Raw genomic sequence first — 21,788 nt, 5'->3', positions numbered from 1 at the left:
CTTTAAAACAAAGGGCTGTAGTTAATGGACAGGAACTCTCATCCCATTGGCATGGGGGACAAATGGGTAAACACATGACTAAAAAGCCTTGGATTTGAGAAAAAAATAAACAATGGGAGCCTCCCAACCCAAATTATTATTCTTACGTCCAATGATTGCAGTGAATACTTGGTTAGCACTACTGCCTCACGGTGCCAGGGATCCGGGTTCGATTCCAGCCTCGGGCGCCTGTCTGTGTGGAGTTTGCACATCATCCCTGTGTCTGCGTGGGATTCCTCCAGATACTCTTGTTTCCTTCCATAGTCGAAAGATGTGTAGGTTGGGGTGGATTGGCTGTGCTAAATTGCCGATAGTGCCCAGAGATGTGCAGGTTAGAATGGAGTGGCCGTGCTAAATTGTCCCACATGTCCATGGATGTGCAGGATAGGATGGATTGGCCAGGCTGAATTATGCATAGTGCCCAGGGATGTGCAGTTTGGGGTGGCTTGGCCATACTAAATTATCCCAAGCTGTCCAGGGATGCGGAGGCTCGGCTCGGTTGGCTACGCTATATTCTCCAGATGTGTTCAGCGATACACAGGATTGGTGGCATTGGCTGTACTAAATTATTGCAGAATATCCAGGGATGTGTTAGTTAGGATGATTTGGCCATGCCAGATCGCCCCTGCAGTCCAGTAATGTGCAGTTTAGGATGGATTGGCCACGCTAAATTGTCCCATTGAGTTCAGCGATGTATAGCCTCAGAAGATTAGTCACGAGAAATGCAGGGTTTGGCTGGAATGTTCTTCAGAGCGCTTCCATGGACTCAGTTGTTTGAATGGCCTGTATCCACACAACACGATTCTGAGATACCATGTGCAGTTCACGTCGCCAAACTATTGGGAGGCTGTGGAGAGAGTGCAAAAACAAGTTTACCAGGCTGGTGCCTGTATTGAAGTATATTAGTTAGGAGGAAGGATTGGGCAGACGTGTGTTATTGGTGGGAGAGCATTGGAGGCGGAGGGGCGATGACATCGTGCACATAAAATGATTATAGGCATGGATAATCGCAGTTTTTTTCCCAGGGTGGTAACATCAAAGATATTGGAAAAAAAGGGAAGAATGTCAAAAGTACTGAAGAGTCATGACTGAAGGCAGAGCAGATTTAATGAGCCGAATGGGCTAATTTCTGCTTTCATGTTTTGTCTTGTCTTGTCTTATCTCACCTCAACTTATTTTATCTTACGTTATCTTGACTTGTCTATGTTCAATACCTAAGCTGCTGCCGTCCCCGTGTGTGGTACAGGGACACCCAGCAAAGTGCCGTGAGGGAGGGAGCTCCAAGGGTTTGACTCCAGTGACACTGAATGAACAGCTGATATTGCGCCAAGGTGTGATGGAGTGGTGTTGATCGCAGGGGAGCTTGCAGGAGTTGGTGTTACCTTGTGTTTGCTGCCCTTGTCCTTCTCGACTGAAGTAGCCTTGTGTTTGTTATGGCCTTGTTGAATCCTGTGGATAGTACGCACTGCTGCAACTGAGAATCGACTGTGCACAGAGCATGTTCTTGTGTCCTCTGTGCCAGGTCGGAAGAGGGTTGACCAGGGATCTTCAGAGATCCACGACATTCCCTTCCCTCAGTGACCTTCACACCACCACCCACCCTGCCCGACAGAGTTAACTTTCATCTCAAGTGTGTTAGAAATTTTTTAAAAAGCGCAGCATTAATCAGGGTTAACCAAACATGTTTGTTTCAGTGACTGCAATTAATACAAATCCCCAGGAATCCTAACTGTGTCTTTGGAGAGTTCACTGCCCTGTTTATATTTGCAACACCTTTCATTGTGTGAGCACATACCGCGAGCAGGAAGATCACGTCAGATATTACCAGGGATCATCTTTTAGAGAGGGAGAGGCAAGAGCGCGGTCTGAGAAAAACAGACTGAAGTGTTCCCATAATGGAGTCAAACCTGAGATCAATAGATGGGAATCTCACAGCAATAGCACGGGATATATCCTGGGCGTATTATATGCTTGAACATTATAATGGCTTCCTCCCATTATCCTTATCCGATCGGATATATTACATAGTGCAGATTGCTCAAGCTGGCTACTATCCTGTCCTGGCTGTGATTGGAGTTCCAGGTGAGTATATCTGCCTCCACTATTAACACTGGAAATTAATCAGAATTGTATGAATGATGATGAAATTAAGTATCTTCTGTTTACTGCTTTAGCTTTCTCAAGGCAAGCACACCTCTGTACCAAAATGTACACAGCCTTGACTTTCACTTTCTGTATGTTGATCTCAGTGTGACCCTGACTTTGAGTTAATTCTGCCATTCTCTTAATTGAGTTAAGTGGTGCTCCTTATTTGTGGATTTCGATTAGATTCCCTACAGTGTGGAAACAGCCCATTGGCCCTACAAGTCCACACCGACCCTTCGAAGACTAATCGGCCCAAACCCATTTCCCTCTGACTAATGCACCTAACACTATGGACAACTTAACATAACCAATTCACCTGAACTGCACATCTTTGTACTGTGGGAGGAAACCGGAGGAAACCGACACAGACACGGGGACAATGTGCACACTCCACACAGGCAGTCACCCGAGGCTGGAAGCGAACCCAGTTTCCAAAAATATCAATTTTGATCTATAGTTAATTTCATGCCAATGCATTGACTGTCATCTGCAGCCAAAGGACAGACACAATCACGTCAGGGCTGGATGGAGTAATGTGCTTCAAAATGCCAAGTGTTGCTCCGTCAAACTGGTAAGCTTGCACTAAGTCTGAATGTATATCAACACTGTTTTTTTTTCGTTCCTCACAGTGAACCTACTGACGATTGTCATCATGCTAAGGGGCAAGTGTGGTCTCTCCACGTGTATCACTCGCTATCTGGTGGCCATGGCAGTGGCGGATCTTCTGGTCATCATACTGGATCTGATATTGAGACATATCCCTGTTGTATTTTGGGAGGGCTTTTCCTTCCTGTTTCACATCCCTGTTTGTAATATGCACGCTGTCCTGCTTTATGCAATAACTGACTGTTCTGTCTGGTTCACCGTCACTTTCACCTTTGACAGATTTGTGGCTATTTGCTGCCAGAAGCTTAAAACTAGATGTTGCACTGAGAAAACAGCCACTGTTGTTCTGGCAATAGTGACTTTGCTGAGCTGTTTGAAGAACATTTTCTGGTATTTCATGTTAACAGAACGGTATCAACTTCAGAACATGCCTTGGTTCTGCCATGTTGAGGCTGAGGTCAGGTATTCAATTGTTTGGGTTGCAATTGAATTTCTCCATCACATTCTAACGCCATGTGTCCCATTTGTCCTCATTGTGACCCTCAACATTTTCACTGTCAGATACATTTTAGTGAGTAGCAGAGCCCGTAAGCGACTCCGGAATCACAGCAATGGGGAGGGTCCCAGAGACCAAGAGATGGAGAATCGAAAGAAATCCATCATTTTACTGTTTGTTATCTCTGCTAACTTCATCCTGTTATGGTCAATGTTAATGCTGATTTCTATATATACCCGCATGACATTTGTGGCACAGGTGGCTATATATGTACCTGACTTTGTGCAAGAATTGGGATTCATGTTGCAGTTGCTGAGCTGTTGCACCAACACGGTAATTTATGCAGTGACCCAAACTATGTTCAGAATGGAGTTGAAGAATGTGGTGAAATATCCCTTCACCCTGCTTGTGAATGTCAAGAAACGGTGAGGAGGACAACTACATTTGCATCAGCGGAACAATTTTCCTGGTTGGAGAAGACCCCCAATATTACTCTGATTTGGAGATGCTGGTGTTGGACTGTGGTGAACAAAGTTAAAAATCACACAACACCAGGTTATAGTCCAACAGGGGCTTTCAATTAAACCTGTTGGACTAGAACCTGGTTTTGTGTGATTTTTAACTTAATGTTACTCTGATTCCAGAGAAACACCAATTCTATATTTGTTTGTGATGACCGTAACCAGGGGAGCCACTGAGCACCCAGACTGACACCTGGCCTGATTGGGGCACGTTGTGAATTGCTTTGGTTTTCAATGAGACGACTCTGAATGAAACAGCCAGAAAAATGCAGACTTTTTAGAAAATGTTAGCAAAGTTTATGGTCAAATTAAATGAAGTTAAAGTGTTGAAACAAATCCATCCTGTTAAGATATGAGTTTGAAGATATTTAGGCATAGATTTGGATAAAATCGCGTAGTAACTTTAGCACAGGACACAAAACAACCACCAGGACTATACCCAAAACAACTATCAAACAACACTTGTCGTAGAATCTGTGTACCATGACCTCAGTAGGTTTAACTCATTTGTGTTTTCAACTTTAGACTACCAATGTAGACAGCTTCTTTCTACGTATTGTACACATGAACGTAAATATATTCAGTTCTATGTGGATCTGTTCAGGGTTTTATGCCAATACTTCTATCAACGAGAAACGTCAACTCCCCAGGAGATGGCCATGAATGAATGAATTAGCTTTGTTGTCACATGTACTCAAATGAGTCCTGGTGAGAAGTGTATGAGTCATCACATGCAGCACAACTATAGTTACAAAAGTACCAAGGTACAACTTTTTCAGTGATGACATTAGTTACTGAACATGGGAACAATGTTAATACTGCGAGTGTATATTGGGATACTCGGCCAAAACCTGCTTGCTGATAAAACGTTCTGTATTTCCCACTGTAATTGCGTGTAACGAGAATGTTAGCAAAACTAACCACAGGCAGGAAACAACTGTTGTGCAAGACAATGGACAAGTGGTGTGCTAAGAGGAAAGAGAATCAAGATTCCGCAGGTAGCTGCAGCAAATGTTCCTATAATGGTAAGATACTGTCCCTGTTATTGAGAATAGTAGTATTATAACTGTGAAACATCACGCTTCAGCTTGTTGCCAATGGGAATATTTTACGACTGACCAAGGACTGGAACAGCCTGAGAATCATCAAGAGGAATCGAACCTACACGCTTTTTCTGGTCAAAGGTATAAAAGAATGATGATTGTTGTATTTGGGGAGACTGCCTGGTTGGAATACAACTCTTCAGGTGACCGTGCATCTCCCCAGAGGATTTTAGGTAACTAACGGTGCTTTGACTCGCTCTAAATGCGGAGGAATGGGATTGTGGGAGACATAGCAGTTTGGGTCAGTAATTGGCTCGCTGAAAGAAAACAGAGGGTTGAAGCTGATGGAACATGTTCATCTTGGTGTCCAGTGACGCGCGGCATACCCCAAGGGTCGGTGTTGGGTCCACTGCTGTTCGTCATTTTCATAAATGACCTGGATGAGGGCTTAGAAGGGTGGGTTAGTAAATTTGCAGTCGACACTGAGGTTGGTGGAATTGTGGATAGTGACGAAGGATGTGGTTGGCTGCAGAGAGACATAGATCGGATGCAGAGCTGGGCTGAGAGGTGACAAATGGAGTTTAATGTGGACAAGTGTGAGGTGATATGCTTTGACCGGAGTAATTGGAATGCAAAGCCCTGACCTAATGGTAAGATTCTTGGGAGTGCAGATGAGCAGAGAGATCTCGGTGTCCATGTACACAGATCCCTGAAAGTTGCCACCCAGGTTGACAGGGTTGTTAAGAAGGCATACAGTGTTTTGGCCTTTATTAATACAGGGATTGAGTTCCGGAACCAGGAGGTTATGCTGCGGCTGTACAAAGCTCTGGTACGGCCACACTTGGAGTATTGTGTACAGTTCTGGACACCGCATTATAAGAAGGATGTGGAAACTTAGGAAAGGGTGCAGAGGAGATTTACTAGGATGTTGCCTGGTATGGAAGGAATGTCTTACGAGGAAAGGCTGAGGGCCTTGAGGCTGTTCTCGTTAGAGAGAAGAAGGTTGAGAGGTGACTTAATAGAGACATCCAAGATAATCAGAGGGTGAGATAGGGTGGACAGCGAGAGCCTTTTTCAAGTATGGTGAAGGCGGGCACGAGGGGACACAACTTTAAAGTGAGGGGAGATAGGTATAAGACAGATGTCAAAGGTAGTTTCTTTACTCAGAGAGTAGTAAGGGCATGGAATGCTTTGCCTGCAACGGTAGTAGATTCGTCATGTTCAAGTGCATTTAAGTCGTCATTGGACAGGCATATGGATGTACATGGAATAGTGCAGGTGGGATGAGCTTCAGGTTAGTATGACAGGGCGGCGCAACATCGAGGGCCGAAGGGCCTGTACTGCGCTGTAATGTTCAATGTTCTATGTACGTTAAGTGTCTTCCAGAATGTTCTGTCCCTTCTCCATCACTGGTCCCGTTGTTTTTTTTTTAATGGTGCTTTCTCCAAGACATAGAGGAAGCTGTCAGAGCCAACGACTCACTCCTGAGAGCTCAGGTTTCTTAGCTCAGGCAAATGGCAGGTAGCTCTGAAATCTTTCTTCAACTGTCCACTTCTTTTATACACATGATGACATTTTTTATATTTCCTCCAATGAGATTTGTCCTAAGTTCTCAAAAACGTCAGATTAAAATTTACTCGGTTATTGGTTCAAACTGTTTGGTTGAATTCAAATGTCTGTTGTCTTAGTTAAAACTGCCCCTTGCAGTGCGAACTGTCCGGCCTTTGGAGGAATTGTTCCAGTTCAGCGTTTGTATGTTGTTGCATTTAAGTTCTAGGCATGGAAAAAACTGTAAGGCCTTTGGATAAAATGTTTCAGTTTGGTGTTTTTATGTTGATGCATTTTAATTTCTGAGCATGGGAAAACACCATCTTTTAAAATGCTTTCCTCCTGAGCATTTTACAGTATTACGGCTCCAAATTCTAACTTCCTGCCTCCAAATCGACATTTACTCGATCCAGTTTCACAACAAGAGGCCCCATCTTACTACTCTGCAGGAAATAGAATGAAAGCCTTATTTATTTCTCCTTGGAGTTGTTGTAAGCTGCGGCGTTTAATTAACAGGGAGGAGACTCGATAAATTGAGGGTGTCACCTCAGAATAAGGAAATTTGATAAAGAGACGAGGAGAGATTTCTTATCTCTATAGAGACCAATCTCTGGAATTCTTTCCCGCAGAGGTCTGAGAGAGCGGGGACAGAGAGAGAAAGAGAATGAGAGATGAAAGAGAGAGAGAGAGAGAGAGAGAGAGAGAGAAAGAGGGCATGGGAAACAAAGGCAGCAGAACGGTATTGAGGGTGATCAGGTCAGTCATGTTCTGACTGGATGGTGAAGCAGACTCGATGGGCTCGAGGGTAACCTTCTGCTCCTTTTGAAATGGAAATGGAAATGTTGGCTCATAAAGAGTTGACAAAAATGCGCTATTATTAGGTATGAAATGGAAATGAGAGAGATCGCAAATCAGGTCAGATGGATGAAATGAGCGTAATAACAGTTTAACTGAATTAAAGGTCTGTGGGTCATTCTTTATAAAGTATTCAGAAGAAGTGACCACTGGAAGGTTCACAGTTGAAACTGTCATCTGACAGATTTCTGTTTAATTGGACTTTCTCTGTCCCCTTCCATATTGATAGACTGGCAGGATTTCAGCACTCAGAACAGGATGTATTAGTGGACGCTTATTCAACGACACTTCCAGCCAGGCCAGCACGCACGACTGTCTCAGCTTGTGAGTGCACACAGACCAGGTTCGAGTTGGATTTTGAGACAGGGATGATGTGGTTTCTGGAAAGGGCGCAGGCGCAGCGGTAAGGATGTGGGAACGAGGTGGCATTGCTGGAAGCGAAATCCAAAGGAGCCAGGCGAAGGAAATCATTTCAACTCAGCCTGAGGCAAGTGCTGAGAGTTACACTTAAGATAGAGAACCTGATGTGATGAAACGTTTGAGGCTATGCTTTTACACCCCAGTGCAGGTAGATGAGTTGAGGGTGTTGGTTGTGTGAGCTGATGTCAGCGTTGTCACAGTGATATTGTTGGTGGAGGGTATAGACCAGCGTCCCAATAGCTGGGGATGCACAATCTTCAGCTGAGAAGTGAAGTGCGAAGTGCGTAAAGAGGGGGGGATAACCACAATGTTAGGTGATGTGAGTAGAACACAACACAGAGGACAACCACGTTGATGGGCGTGTTCTATAAACGCTTATACAGTCACGAAGTCATAGCAGGGCACATAGGGTGGGAAATCACAGAGAAATGTAAAACTAATTGGGTAATAATTGTAGGAGATTTCGAAGTCTCCGGATTTAATTGGGATGCATAAAACACTTAGTGGGCATGGAAATCTTAAAAATGTGTCCTGCAGAGAGTTTCAAGTCAGCTTGAAGAAAGTCCTTCAGCGTCAAAGGGTGGGGCTGGATTTAATATTGAAGATGCGAAGTTGGTCATTTAGGAAGTGACAGCAAAGGAACAGAATCTTATTTGAACGAAGAAAACTGGAACACAAAAGGAATTGTGTGAAACACCGAGAGCTAGCACACAGTGTCAGCAGGAATGTTTGGTTCTTATTTGAAGGAGAAGGGAACGTCTTCCTGCAACACTGGATGGAGTTTTATTTAGGTAACTGAGGCACTGCAGTTTGGAAATGCATACTTGGTAAGAACTAATGCACTTAATGGGAGGGTTCTGCGGAGTGTTGCTGAACAAAGAGAGCTTCGAGCTCAGGATCATAGTTTCGTGAAGGTTTAGTTATAAGTCGACAGGGTGGCGAATGACTATTTTGGTACATTTAACCTTATTGTTTTGTACGTTGAGTATAGGAGTTGGGATGTCATGCTGCAGCTGCACATTGGGTAAGCCACTTTTGTGCTTTCAGTTCTGCTGCCCCATTGTTGAAAATGTTTTGTTAAACTTGAAAGTGTTCGGAAAAGATTTACAAGGAAGTTGGAGGGTTTGAGCTTTAGGGAGAGGCTGAATAGACCGGGGATGCTTTCACTGGAGCGTCTGAGGCTGAGGGGTGACCTTTCGAAGTTCACAAAATCATGAGAAGTACAGACAGGGTGAAGAGACAATGTCTTTTTCCCTCGGGTAGGAAAGTCCAAAAGTAGATGGCACAGGTTTAAGGTTAAATGGGAAAGATTTAAAAGGGACCTAAGGGGCAACGTTTTCACGCAGAGGGTGATGTCTGCATGAAATAGGCTGCCAGAGGAAGTGGTGCAGGCTGATACAATAACAAAATTTAACTGGCATCTGGTTGGGGGTGTGAATAGGAAGTGTTTTGAGGGGTTTAGACCAACTGCTGGCAAATGGGATGAGACTAATTTAGGATATCTGGTCGGCACAGATATTTTGGACTGAGCACTCAGTTCCATGCTGTAAAACTCTAAAACTCTAAGACTTTATAAGGTGTTCGTAGATGAAATCTGGAGTACTGTGAGCAGTTTTGGTTCCCTTTTTAAAGTAAAGATACGTCATTGTGGGTAGTTCAGGGAAGACTCACTAGTGTAATCTCTGATGTGGAGGCAATGTCTTACGAACAGCTCGGGACTCTGCTCCATGGAGTTTCGAAAAAATGAGAAATAATCTCATTGGAACGTCCAAGTTTCTCAACGGGCTTCTCAGGGCCAATGCTGAGAGAGTGTGCCCCCCTTCAGGAGAGATTCTAAGAAGCAATCTCGGAATAACGAAGGATTAATTTAACATTGAGAGGAAGAAGAATTTCTTTTCTCAGGAGTTGTCGTTCTTCAGAACTCCTTGGTACAGAGAGCCATGGGGCAGAGTCATTTCGTCTTTTTAATAGAGTGTTGATCAGCAGGGGGAATTAAGTGCTGTACGTAAGAGGGGGGAAAGTATCCGTGAGAAATGTTGGATCATAAATGATCCTGGGCAATGGCGAAACAGACAGGAGGGTCCAAATAACCCCTCTTGCACATCTTGTGTATTCCGAAATGGTGTTTCACTATTCCCCCGCCCTGCATTTTTCTGTACACTGACTGGTATCCCACAGTCACCTCCCTCTTTTTCAGGGAGATGTCTGTAGACTGACTGATGTCTCTCAGTTTTCCCCCTCTCTGGGAGATGGCTGTGCACTGATCGTTGTCTCTCAGTCCCCTCTCTCTTTTCAGGGCGATATGTGTGCACTGATCGGTGCATCTCGGACCTATCTCGATATCACAGGGCATATATGTAGACTGCTTCTTATTCCTCTATTCCTCTCAGTTCTTTTCCTTATGGTCTTCTGGACCTTATGCATTCTGAACCCTGGCAAATAAAAGTACGATTTATAAGCTTATGCTCGGTGGAACCAAAATCCCTTCTTCAACAATCCACGCACACACACAAATGGTCACATAATTGCTCTAGTTTAAAGAGATATGTTGGGGAATCACAGTTGAATAGTACATTCCCCAAACTTCGATCAAGTGTCCCCTTTTTGTGGATATGACTCCTTCTAATCCTCAATCCATATGTTTCCATATAGTTTCAGTTCCTTGCTGAAAGCACGAGGACAAGGATATCATCATTACTCAGTCCTCCAGTCATTGGCTATTGGCAACTGCAAAAAGGGAGAGCGAGTGTAGCTGGATCTCTGTCAGCTACTGCGCAGCAGAGAAAATCCTCCCTCTGCAGCAAGTGCACACGATATCTGTAGCTGCCCAATCGCACAGCAAAGAAGTCTTCTCTGATGAAGATGTTGGGCCGAACCTATGGTCCTTTGGGAAAAAGCACCACACTGCCTGCCCCACTGCGAGACACTTGCCCATGAACGATTTTTCGCACATCCCCCACCACCACAGGGTCTCAAACATCTTTCCCCACTGTGCCAATCAAGCAACAGTGTAAACACAACTCACAATGAGCTCCAGGCCGTTAATCTTTCGGGGGCATCAACTCTGTCTGCAGGCTTCTGTTTTCGAGAGCATTTCAGGCTAAAATCTGGTAAGTGATGTGCCAGCTGTTTTAAACTTCAGTGAGTCCACATTTGGAGCATTGTGCGTGTTTCTGATCGCCAGACCACAGGATAGAGTTTAAAGGATGATGTCAACGCTGCTTCTTTATCAAGGTTATGATGTCATTGATGTTTTTTTCAAAGAGGTCGTAAAAGACACAGATTCTCAAATGTCTGAATCGACGGTTTTAAGTCCATTTTGATTATAGCTAACTGCCTCAGGCCAAAGGTATTCAAGTCTTTTGTAAATAAAAACACTTGCACAATGGAAGGGGAGTGGCCAGTCCTCCAAGCTCAGCCTCACCCTGGTTTGATTTGGTTTTCGCACAGCAGTGTTCTGAAACTGCTGGACTCAAACAAGCAGGCTCAGGCTGGGAATTTCTCTCTCTCACACACATAGTCTCTTTCTCTCTCTGTCTCTCTCCTCTCTCTCTCACGCTCTCTCTGTCTCTCTCTCGTCTCACTCTCCCCTCCTCTCTCTCTCTCTCTCTAACATCTCCACTGTCAGACCCTGGGATTGATTTTACCGTTTGTGCCAAGGCGTATTCATGGGAATTGTGTCTCTGACTCTCGTCTCCCTATCTCTCAGGGAGATATCTGTACACTGACTGGTGTCTCTCAGTCCCCTCTCTCTCAGGGAGATATCTGTACACTGACTGGTGTCTCTCAATTCTCTCTCTCTCTCTATCTCTCTCTCTGTGGAAGATGCTTGTACACTGACTGGTGTCTCTCAGTCCCCCTCCCCTCTCTCTCTCAGGGAGATATCTGTACACTGACTTGTGTCTCTCAATTCTCTCTCTCTCTCTCTCTCTCTCTGTGGAAGATGCTTGTGCATTGACTGGTGTCTCTCAGTCCCCTTCCCCTCTCTCTCTCAGGGAGATATCTGTACACTGACTGGTGTCTCTCAATTCTCTCTCTCTCTCTATCTATCTCTCTCGCTCTGTGGAAGATTCTTGTACATTGACTGGTGTCTCTCAGTCCCCTCTCTCTCTCTCTCAGGGAGATATCTGTACACTGACTGGTGTCTCTCAGTCCCCTCTCTCTCTCTCTCAGGGAGATATCTGTACACTGACTGGTGTCTCTCAGTCCCACTCCCCTCTCTCTCAGGGAGATATCTGTACACTGACTGGTGTCTCTTAGTACTCTCTCTTTTTCTCTCTCTCTCTGTTTCTCTCTCTCACTCTCTCACACACACACTCTCTCTCTCTGACTTCTCTCCTGTCATATCCTGGACTTTCATTAACCTTTTGTGCCAAGGAGATTTTTGCGAGTATTTGGAAGGACATCTGTACATTGGGGTGCTCTGTCGGGTTTTCGGATAGGTTCGGTAATCTGTCCTTTTTTGATCGTGTTCCATTCCGTAATCTTGTGAATAAATTCTGTTTTGCTTGAAGCTACATGGTTTGATCAGCTGCATCTCTCGTGGAATAGCTGAAAATGTGTTGCTGGAACAGCGCAGCAGGTCAGACAGCATCCAGGGAACAGGAGAATCGCGTTTCGGGCATAAACCCTTCTTCAGGACACCTGAACAGTCTCAGACCCCTCCCTCCCCTTCCTCGACCTTTCTATTTCTATCTCGGGCGACCGAATCAACGCGGACATCTACTACAAACCGACCGACTCCCACAGCTACCTGGACTACACCTCCTCCCACCCTGCCCCCTGTAAAAACGCCATCCCATTCTCCCAATTCCTTCGTCTCTGCCGCATCTGCTCCCAGGAGGACCAGTTCCAAAAACATACAACCCAGATGGCCTCCTTCTTCAAGGACCGCAATTTCCCCCCCGACGATGCCCTCCACCGCATTTCTTCCACTTCCCGCTCCTCCGCCCTTGAGCCCCCCCCCCCCCCCCCCTCAACCGCCACCAGGACAGAACCCCACTGGTCCTCACCTACCACCCCACCAACCTCCATGCAAAAACATTTTCAGCTCTGATCTCCAGCATCTGCAGACCTCACTTTCTCTCGTGGAATATCCATCCTACACCTCCTTCAAACTACAAGCAAATTTGGGTCCCGTCTATTTTCTTGAAACGTTTACGAGGGTTTGTCCTTGTCCACACCAGACGTGGGACTCCTTGAGAAGGCATCGAGTTGGAAGCATTAGTGTCCTTTGTTCTGGGTCTTGCGTTGGATTGTTTTCAGCAGTGCTTGGGATGACAATGGCTCTTTACGTCACCAAGGGTTTTCTGGGGGTGGAAGAAGTGACTTTGAGTGTTTTGCGAAAGGCAATGGAGGCTAAGGTGCTGGAATTAGCCAACAAACTGAAGCTGGAGCTGCCTCCTTCCCTGAGGAAAGGAGAGATAATTGCAGCATCAGATGAGCATTTTGAGTTGCTGGGAACACCAGCAGAATCTTTATAGATGGCCAAAATTCACATTGAAAAGAAAGCACCTTGAGTTGGAGGCTCAAGGCAAGGTATTACGGATAAAGGCAGAGGAAAGAGAAAGAGATGGAGAGAAGAGCGGGAAAGAGAGAGAGAAGAGATAGGAAAAGAGAAGGAGGAAAGGAAAAAAAAGAGAGGGTGTTTATACTTCAGAAATTGGCGCTTAGACTGGAAAGTCACCTGAAAAGGATGGAGATGAAGGACGAAGGTTAGCTTAGCGAGGGACAGAGTGAGAATGAACAAACCCAGGGTAGCCGAAGCCCCGGTGACAAACGTTTAATGCTTCTCAAAAGACCTTGTGATAAACCCTTTAAATATATTCAAGCATTGCCTACATTTGACGAGCACGATGTGGAAGCATTTTTAATGTCATTTGAAAAGGTGTTTAAACAAATGCCGTGGTCAGTGACCATGGGGGTGTTGTTTGTCCAAACAAAACATGTAGGTCGAGCTAGTGAGGCCCTCGCATCACTCTCAGACGAGGTATCTGGGGTATGTGAGGAGGGGAAGAAAGCCATCTTAAGTGTGCATATGAACTTATGCCAGAAGTAATAAGAGTAATAAAAAGATGGGGTACTGGGCTAATGGTCGGATACTTGGTAGTGTGGATGAGCAGAGGGATCTTGGTATCCATGTACACAGATCTTTGAAAGTTGCCACCCAGGTAAATAGTGCAGTGAAGAAGGCATATGGCGTACTGGCTTTTATTGGTAGAGGAATTGAGTTCCGGAGCCCTGAGGTCATGTTGCAGTTGTATAAGACTCTGGTGCGGCCGCATCTGGAGTATTGTGTGCAGTTTTGGTCGCCATACTATAGGAAGGATGTGGAGGCACTGGAACGGGTGCAGAGGAGGTTTACCAGGATGTTGCCTGGTATGGTAGGAAGACCGTATGAGGAAAGGCTGAGGCACTTGGGGTTGTTTTCATTGGAGAAAAGAAGGTTTAGGGGTGACTTGATAGAGGTGTATAAGATGATTAGGGGTTTAGATAGGGTCGACAGTGAGAATCTTTTTCCACGTATGGAGTCAGCTATTACAAGGGGGCATAGCTTTAAATTAAGGGTGAGGGTAGGTATAGGACAGATGTTAGGGGTAGGTTCTTTACTCAGCGAGTCGTGAGTTCATGGAATGCCCTGCCAGTAGCAGTGGTGGACTCTCCCTCATTATGGGCATTTAAGCGGGCATTGGATAGGCATATGGAGGATAGTGGGCTAGTGTAGGTTAGGTGGGCTTGGATCGGCGCAACATCGAGGGCCGAAGGGCCTGTACTGCGCTGTATTCTTCTCTGTTCTATGTTCTATGTTCTAAGTCTATATACAACGTTTCATGAATCAAATTAGAGATCCTGGTCAAACAGACACTGAATTTGAAAGGACCAAACAAAGTATTTTGAACAGGTGGATAAGTGCATAAATTATAGCGTTAACCTTTGACACTTTTAGAGAGACGATTCTTTTGGAGGAGTTCAGAAATGCACTTCCTGATGTAGTGAGACCCCAAGTGGAAGAGCCGAGATCAGCAGCTGAAAGGGCTGATGGTTATGAGTTGGTCCATAAATCAAAAGATTGGCTTCCGAAATCAATTTCAATCCGTGAGCGAGAATGAGAAATGCTCGCGTGGAAAGGGAAAGGTAGATTTTTAGTGACGATCATCAGGATGACTTACCACAGGGTAAAAGGAAACCGTTTAAGGGGAAAGAGAAGTTCAAATGCTCCGGTGTTTTCTCTGCAATACAGGAGGCCACATGAAATGACAGTTTTGGTTGGCTCAGAAAAGGAGTGGGAAGCCAGATGGAGGAAAACAGGATAAGCCAGTGAATTTCGTGGGAAAGCACAGTGGAGGCTACAAAGCTGCATCAGAATGTGCAAGCTGGTCGGAAGTTGGTCAATGAGGAAGTGCAAGATCTTCTTAAACCATATAGTAGCCAAGGTAAAATTTATTCACATAGGCCAGGAGCAGCAGGTACAGAGGTTACAATATTAAGTGACACAGGGTGCTCTCAATCTGTGATGCTGCAAGATGAGGAGGTATGTACCCCAGAACGACTATTGGCAGAAAATGTGCTAGTAATGCGAATTCACGGTGAACAAGAAGTGCTCAATTGTGTGAAGTGAGGCTCGTGTGCCTAGTGTCCAGTGGAGAAGTCTGGGTAGGAGCACTGGACAAGCTCGCACCTCCAGGAGTTCAATTTGTCCTTGGGAATGATACAGCAGGAAGTGTGGAGTGCAGATGCTAGAGATCAGAGTCGAGAATTTGTCGATGCAAAATGAACAGCAGGTCAGGCAGCATCCGAGGAGTAGGAGAATCGACATTTCGGGCATAGGCCTTTCATCAGGAATGACAATGATAAAGACAATTCATTGGTAGGTGTGCTGCTGACTGTGATTGAAAAGCCAGTGGAAATTCAGACAACTGAATTATTGCAGGTCACGTATCCTGGGATTTCTCCTGAATGCGTGGCAACGAGGTTGCAAAGTGACAAAATCGCTTTTGGTGGGATGTTACTCATGTCCTCCTACACATTATCAGCACCGAGGTGGAACGAGTGGAGAGTGTCAAGCTCCTGGGAGTGGTCATCCATAACAAGCTTTCTTGGACTCTTCATGTGGTCGCACTGGTTACAAGGCCCATCAACGCCTCTTCTTCCTCAGGCAGCTGAGGAAATTTGGCATGATGGTGAATACCATTGTCAGCTTTTAAATGTGCGCCATCGAGGACATTCTGTCTGGGTGTACCATTACCTGGTATAGCATTTGTATCATTCAAGATTGTAGACAGTTACAGAGAGTGGTGAACCCGGCCAGGACAATCACAAAGGCCAACCTCCCATCTAGAGAATCCATCTACCAGGCCGGCTGTCAAGGAAAGGCACCAGCATTCCCAAAGGTCCATCCTACTCTGACAATACTTTTCCCACAGCCGAAAAATGTGTTGTTGGAAAAGTGCAGCAGCATTCCCAAAGGTCCATCCTACCCTGGCAATACTTTTCCCACAGCCGAAAAATGTGTTGTTGGAAAAGTGCAGCATCCAAGGAGCAGGAGAATCGACGTTTCGGGCATGAGCCCTTCTTGGATGCTGCCTGACCCTGCTGCGCTTTTCCAGCAACACATTTTTCAGCTCTGATCTCCAGCATTTGCAGTCCTCACTTTCTCCTAATACTTTTCCACAGCCTCTACCATCGGGGAGAAGATGCAGAAGCCTGAATACACGCACCAGCCGGTTTCATAAAAAAATCTAACCTACTCTTGTTGGAATACTGAATGGACTCACAAACTCTAAGTATTCGCCTGTACCTAAGTTTTTGTTTTTGCCGCTGTTTCCCTATTATTTAATTATCTAAGCTACTTAAATCTGTGATCTGCCGATATTGCTCACAAGACATAGCTTTTCCCTGTGCCTCGGTACCCGTGACAATAAACACAATTCAATTCAACTCAACCAGATGAAACAGGAAAGATCAAAGAGCACAGAAAAGGAAATTGAAGTGGAATTATCACAGACCCGTTTTGATCAAATGGATGACACAAGCAGAAGAGATAAATGACACAGCAGACATCTTTATCTTAGAGAAATTAACTGAGTTACAGCAGAAAGATGAAAATTTAAAACAATTGCATCAAAATGTATACACAGAAAAGTAATCTGAATGTATCCTTGGATGTTATTATCGTAAAAATGTCGTCTTAACTCGGAATGGAGGACATCACATATTCAGATGGATGAGAAATGGGCAGAAATTCATCAAATCGAATTGCCATTTATTTATAGAAAGGAGGTGTTGCAAATGGCGCACAAGCTGACTCTATGTGGTCATTTAGGGGTGAGAAAAACTGAAGCTAAAATCCACGAACATTTTCACTGGCCTGGACTGCACAAGAATGTCGTTTTTTTTGCCAAACATAGAAGGCATAAAAAGAATAGAAACTACAGGGCAGAAACAGGCCATTCTGCCCAAGACATCCACTCCGACCCTCTGAAGAGAAATCCACCCAGACGTGTGCGTCATTTTCTTCCTCACCACTTATCGTCTTTCCCCTTGGTACGATGGTGGCGAGCCACCGACGTGAAGATAATGCAAAGATATGTGCAGGGAGAGATAGTGTTGAGGAGGCACGGAGATTCAGGTAGATTTAGACATGCTGGGAGAGCGGGCAATGAATGGCAGAGGGATTACGACATGGGCAAATGGGAGGTCATGCCCTTTGGCTCCAAGAATAGAGTCATCTATGATTTTCAGAATGGGGATTAACTTCAAAAACCTGAAGTGCAAAAGGACTTGGGACTCTTCGGCCAGGTTTCTGTTAAGATTAATTTGAAGTTTGAAACGGGAGATAGGAAGGTAACTGCAATGTCGTCAAGCAGCCCAAGAGGATGTGAATATAAAAGCAGAGAGGTACTTCTGAGGCTTTCCAAAGCTCTTATCAGGGGGGATGAAAGTGAGGACTGCAGATGCTGGAGATCAGAGCTGAAAATGTGTTGCTGGAAAAGTGCAGCTGGTCAGGCAGCATCCAAGGAGCAGGAGAATCGACGTTTCGGGCATGAGCCCTTCTTCAGGAATGAGGAGAGTGTGCCCAGCAGGCTAAGATAAAAAGTAGGGAGGAGGGACTTGGGGGAGGGGCGTTGGAAAAGCGATAGGTGGAAGGAGGTCAAGGTGAGGGTGATAGGCCGGAGTGGGGGTGGGGGCGGAGAGGTCAGGAAGAAGATTCAAGGGATTTGACTGAGACAAGGCGGGGGGGAGGGGAAATGAGGAAACTGTAGAAATCCGAGTTCATCCCTTGTGGTTGGAGGGCTCCTCGGCAGAAGATGAGGCGCTCTTCCTCCAACCGTCGTGTTGCTATGGTCTGGCGATGGAGGAGTCCAAGGAACTGCATGTCCTTGGTGGAGTGGGAGGGGGAATTAAAGTGTTGAGCCACGAGCGGTTGGGTTGGTTGGTCCGAGTGTCCCAGAGGTGTTCTCTGAAACGTTCCGCAAGTTGGCGGCCTGTCTCCCCGATATAGTGGAAGCCACATCGGGTGCAGCGGATACAGTAAATGATGCGTGTGAAGGTGCAGGTGAATTTGTGGCCGATATGGAAGTATCCCTTGTGGCCTTGGAGGGAAGTGAGGGGGGAGGTGTGGGCGCAAGTTTTGCATTTCTTGCAGTTGCAGGGGAAGGTGCCGGGAGTGGAGGTTGGGTTGGTGGTGGGTGTGGACCTGACGAGGGAGTCACGGAGGGAGTGGTCTTTTCGGAACGCTGATAGGGGAGGGGAGGGAAATATATCCCTGGTGGTGGGGTCCGTTTGGAGGTGGCTCTTATCAGGCCAGACTAAGAGCATTATGAACATATAATCACACTCCTTGCTTGTGCCTTGTCGAGAGTGGGACAGGTGTTGAGAGGGTGGTGTCTGGTCGGGGAGGGTAGTTGTATTCTGTAGGATTTACCACCTTATCTGTTCTTGTAGCCGCAGGATTGATGTGCCTGGCTCTACGTCAGTTTCCTTTCAATGGTAATCGCCAGGATGTCGATTCCTGATGTGAGTCAAACCCATTGAACGTCAAGGGGGCAATTGTTAGATAATCTCTCAACTTAAACTCCAAAGCTGCTGAGGTGCATCAGTGATTGTAACACCAATGAAAGTTCAGTGGGCCGTGGTTTGATTCCTTCTCAATGGTAACGCATAGGATATTGAATTTGAGACTTTTCAGTGCTCGTGACACCTTTGAATGTCAAGGGGGTGATGATTATATCCTCTCTCAATGGGAAACCCCGGATGTTGATAGTGCTGGCATTAAGTGATGGCAACATCATTGAAGGTCAAGGGCTCGCTACTTATTTTCTCTCTCAAAGGTAACAATTAGGATGTTGTTCTTGTGGGACTTTAGTGATGCTTAGTCCATTGTACAGCAGGGGCCATAGTTAGATTCCCTCTAAATGATAAACCACAGATTTTGATGCTGTCGGTTTTATTGATAGGGAAAACATTGATCATATTGGTATGATGGTTGTATCACCTATTATCAAATTATCATGGACACTGACCTGATTAACGCACCCTTTTGAAATGTATACCCAGTCCTATCAGAGTTTCACATATCACAATGCAGTCTTACTGATCCATAATTACCCCATTTTATTTCCCATCAAGAATCAAACGGCTCATTTTTATATATTTGTTCCTGTAATCCTCCCCAGACACTAGTAGCAATGAATGATTTTTCGCTACAGAGTAAGTCCTCTCCCATTCAGGGAGCACACAATCACTTGATCTTTTGCCCTCTCTGCCAGATTCAGTAAGATTGACCTGGGCTCTTCAGAGATTCTGTTCTGTCCCTTCCCTCAGTGATCCTCAGACACCACCTCCAATTGCGACTCAGTTAACTTTAAACATAATTATGTCAGAATCTTAAAAAAGCCGGATTAACATGAGTTAACTAAACTTGTTTGTTTCAGTGACTGGAATTAATCCCAATCCCTACAGATCCTAAGCATTTCTCTGTAGAGGTTACAGCCCTCTATATATGAGCTTCGATGTACGAGTGCATGTCGTCAGTGGGAACATCACATCGGGCATTAACTGGAAACATCCGTTGGAGAAGGAGAGGCGAGAAAGCAATGGGAGAGAAATGGACGAAAGTGTTCCCACAATGGAGTCAAACCTGAGATCAATAGTTGGGAATCGCACAGCAATGGGGCGGGGTATATCATGGGCGTATTATATGCTTGAACATTATGTTGGCTTCCTCCCATTATCCGTATCGGATCGAATATATTACATACTGCAGATCGCTCAGGCTGGCTACTATCCTGTCCTGGCTGTGATTGGAGTTACTGGTGAGTATATCTGCCTCCACTATTAACACTGGAAGTTAATCAGAAATGTCTGGGTGGTATCGACATTATGCGCGTTCTGTTTACTGCTGTCATTTTTCCAAGAAAAGGAAGATCTCTGTACATAGCATTGACTTTCAGGTTAACTCTGTAAATTGGTCTCAGTGTGACCCAGAGGACTGTGTAGGATCAGGTTCATTACTCCATTCTCACGATTGGGTTATGAGCAGCTCCTTATTTCTGAATGTATGGGAACCAAAAATGTCAAGTTTATTTTATGGTCAATTTCATTCCAACACATTGACTCTGATTTGCAACCAATGGACAGACTCATTCACTTCAGGGCTAGAGAGACTAACGTGTTTCCAAATGCCAGATGTTACTCCATTAAACTGGTAAGCTTGCACTAAGTCTGAATGTATATCAACATTGTGTGTTCACATTCCTCACAGTCAATGTACTGACTATTGTTGTCCTGTCTCGGGGAAAGTGTGGTCTCTCGAAGTGTATCACTCGCTACCTGGTGGCCATGGCAGTGGCGGATCTTCTGATCGTTATACTGGACCTGATATTGAGACACATTCCTGTTGTCTTTCGGGAAGACTTCTCCTTTCTGACGCACCTCCCTGTATGCAATATACATGCTGTCCTGCTTTATGCAGTCACTGACTGTTCTGTCTGGTTCACCGTCACATTCACCTTTGACAGATTTGTGGCCATTTGTCTCCAGAAGCTGAAAAGTAGATATTGCACTGAGAAAACAGTGGTTGTGGCTCTCTTAACAGTGACTGCACTGAGCTGTTCAAAGAATATTTTCTGGTATTTCATGTTAACACAATGGTATCAACTTCAGAACATGCCTTGGTTCTGCCGTGTTGTAACTGATGTCAAAGGCTTGGGTTGCAATTGAATTTCTCCATCACATTCTAACGCCATGTGTCCCATTTGTCCTCATCCTGATGCTCAATGCATTCACCGTCAGATACATTTTGGTGAGTAGCAGAGCCCGTAAGAGACTCCGGAATCGCAGCAAGGGGGAGAGTCCCAGAGACCCAGAGATGGAGAGTCGAAGGAAATCCATCACTCTACTCTTTGTTATCTCTGCTAACTTCATCCTGTTATGGTCAATGTTAATGCTGATTTCTATATATACCCGCATGATATTTGTTGCACGAGTGACTATGCATATACCAGACTTTGTGCAAGAATTGGGATTCATGTTGCAGTTACTGAGCTGCTGCACCAACACTGCAATTTATGCAGTGACCCAAACTATGTTCAGAAGGGAGTTGAAGAATGTGGTGAAATATCCCTTCGTCCTGATTGTGAACGCCATGAAATGATGAGGAGGGCATAAGCATTTGCGTCAGCAGAACACATTCCTGGTTAGAGAAGACTCCCAAATTTGCTCTGATTCTAGAGAAATTCCCAATTCAATGTTTTACCGCGACGGCCTTGAATAATGGAGCCAGTCAACACCAAGACTGAAATCTGTCTTGTAAGGTGACATTTTGAATTGGTTTGTTTTTCAATGAGGTGACTCTAACTGAGTAAGAAAAGCAGTGCAGGTTTTGTTTTCACAATGCAACAAAGATTGACAAATTACACGAAGTTAAGTAGTTGAAACAAATACATCCTATTAAAACATTTGATTGTAGCACGTGTTTCAATAAAAAAAAACAATTCAGCTTCAGAACACAAAACAACGCCAACACTGTATCCGAAACAACTCTCACTCATAGCAAAAACTCTGTACCATCAGCTCAGTTGTTTTAACTCATTCGTGTTTTCAACTTGTAGATTA

General features: G+C 45.0%; 1 long non-coding RNA gene and 1 pseudogene across 1 annotated transcript in view; both read left to right on the top strand.

Moving 5' to 3' along the window:
• LOC148138254 (uncharacterized) overlaps positions 1 to 3,016 on the top strand; it is a 63,680-nt gene extending 60,664 nt beyond the window's left edge. Inside the window, exon 3 of the long non-coding RNA XR_015754059.1 lies at positions 2,814 to 3,016. This is a non-coding gene — a long non-coding RNA (uncharacterized LOC148138254). The remainder of the gene's footprint in view (positions 1 to 2,813) is intronic.
• A 16,658-nt stretch (positions 3,017 to 19,674) lies between these two features.
• LOC148138253 (putative G protein-coupled receptor 139) lies at positions 19,675 to 21,336 on the top strand (annotated as a pseudogene).
• The last annotated feature ends 452 nt before the right edge of the window (positions 21,337 to 21,788 follow it).

The sequence above is a fragment of the Chiloscyllium plagiosum genome, unplaced genomic scaffold (assembly GCF_037043375.1).
Source record: "Chiloscyllium plagiosum isolate Xiang-an unplaced genomic scaffold, Cpla_swu_hap1 HiC_scaffold_41, whole genome shotgun sequence".
NCBI classification, from domain to species: Eukaryota; Metazoa; Chordata; class Chondrichthyes; order Orectolobiformes; family Hemiscylliidae; genus Chiloscyllium; species Chiloscyllium plagiosum.
This window is presented reverse-complemented; position numbering and strand designations above follow the sequence as displayed.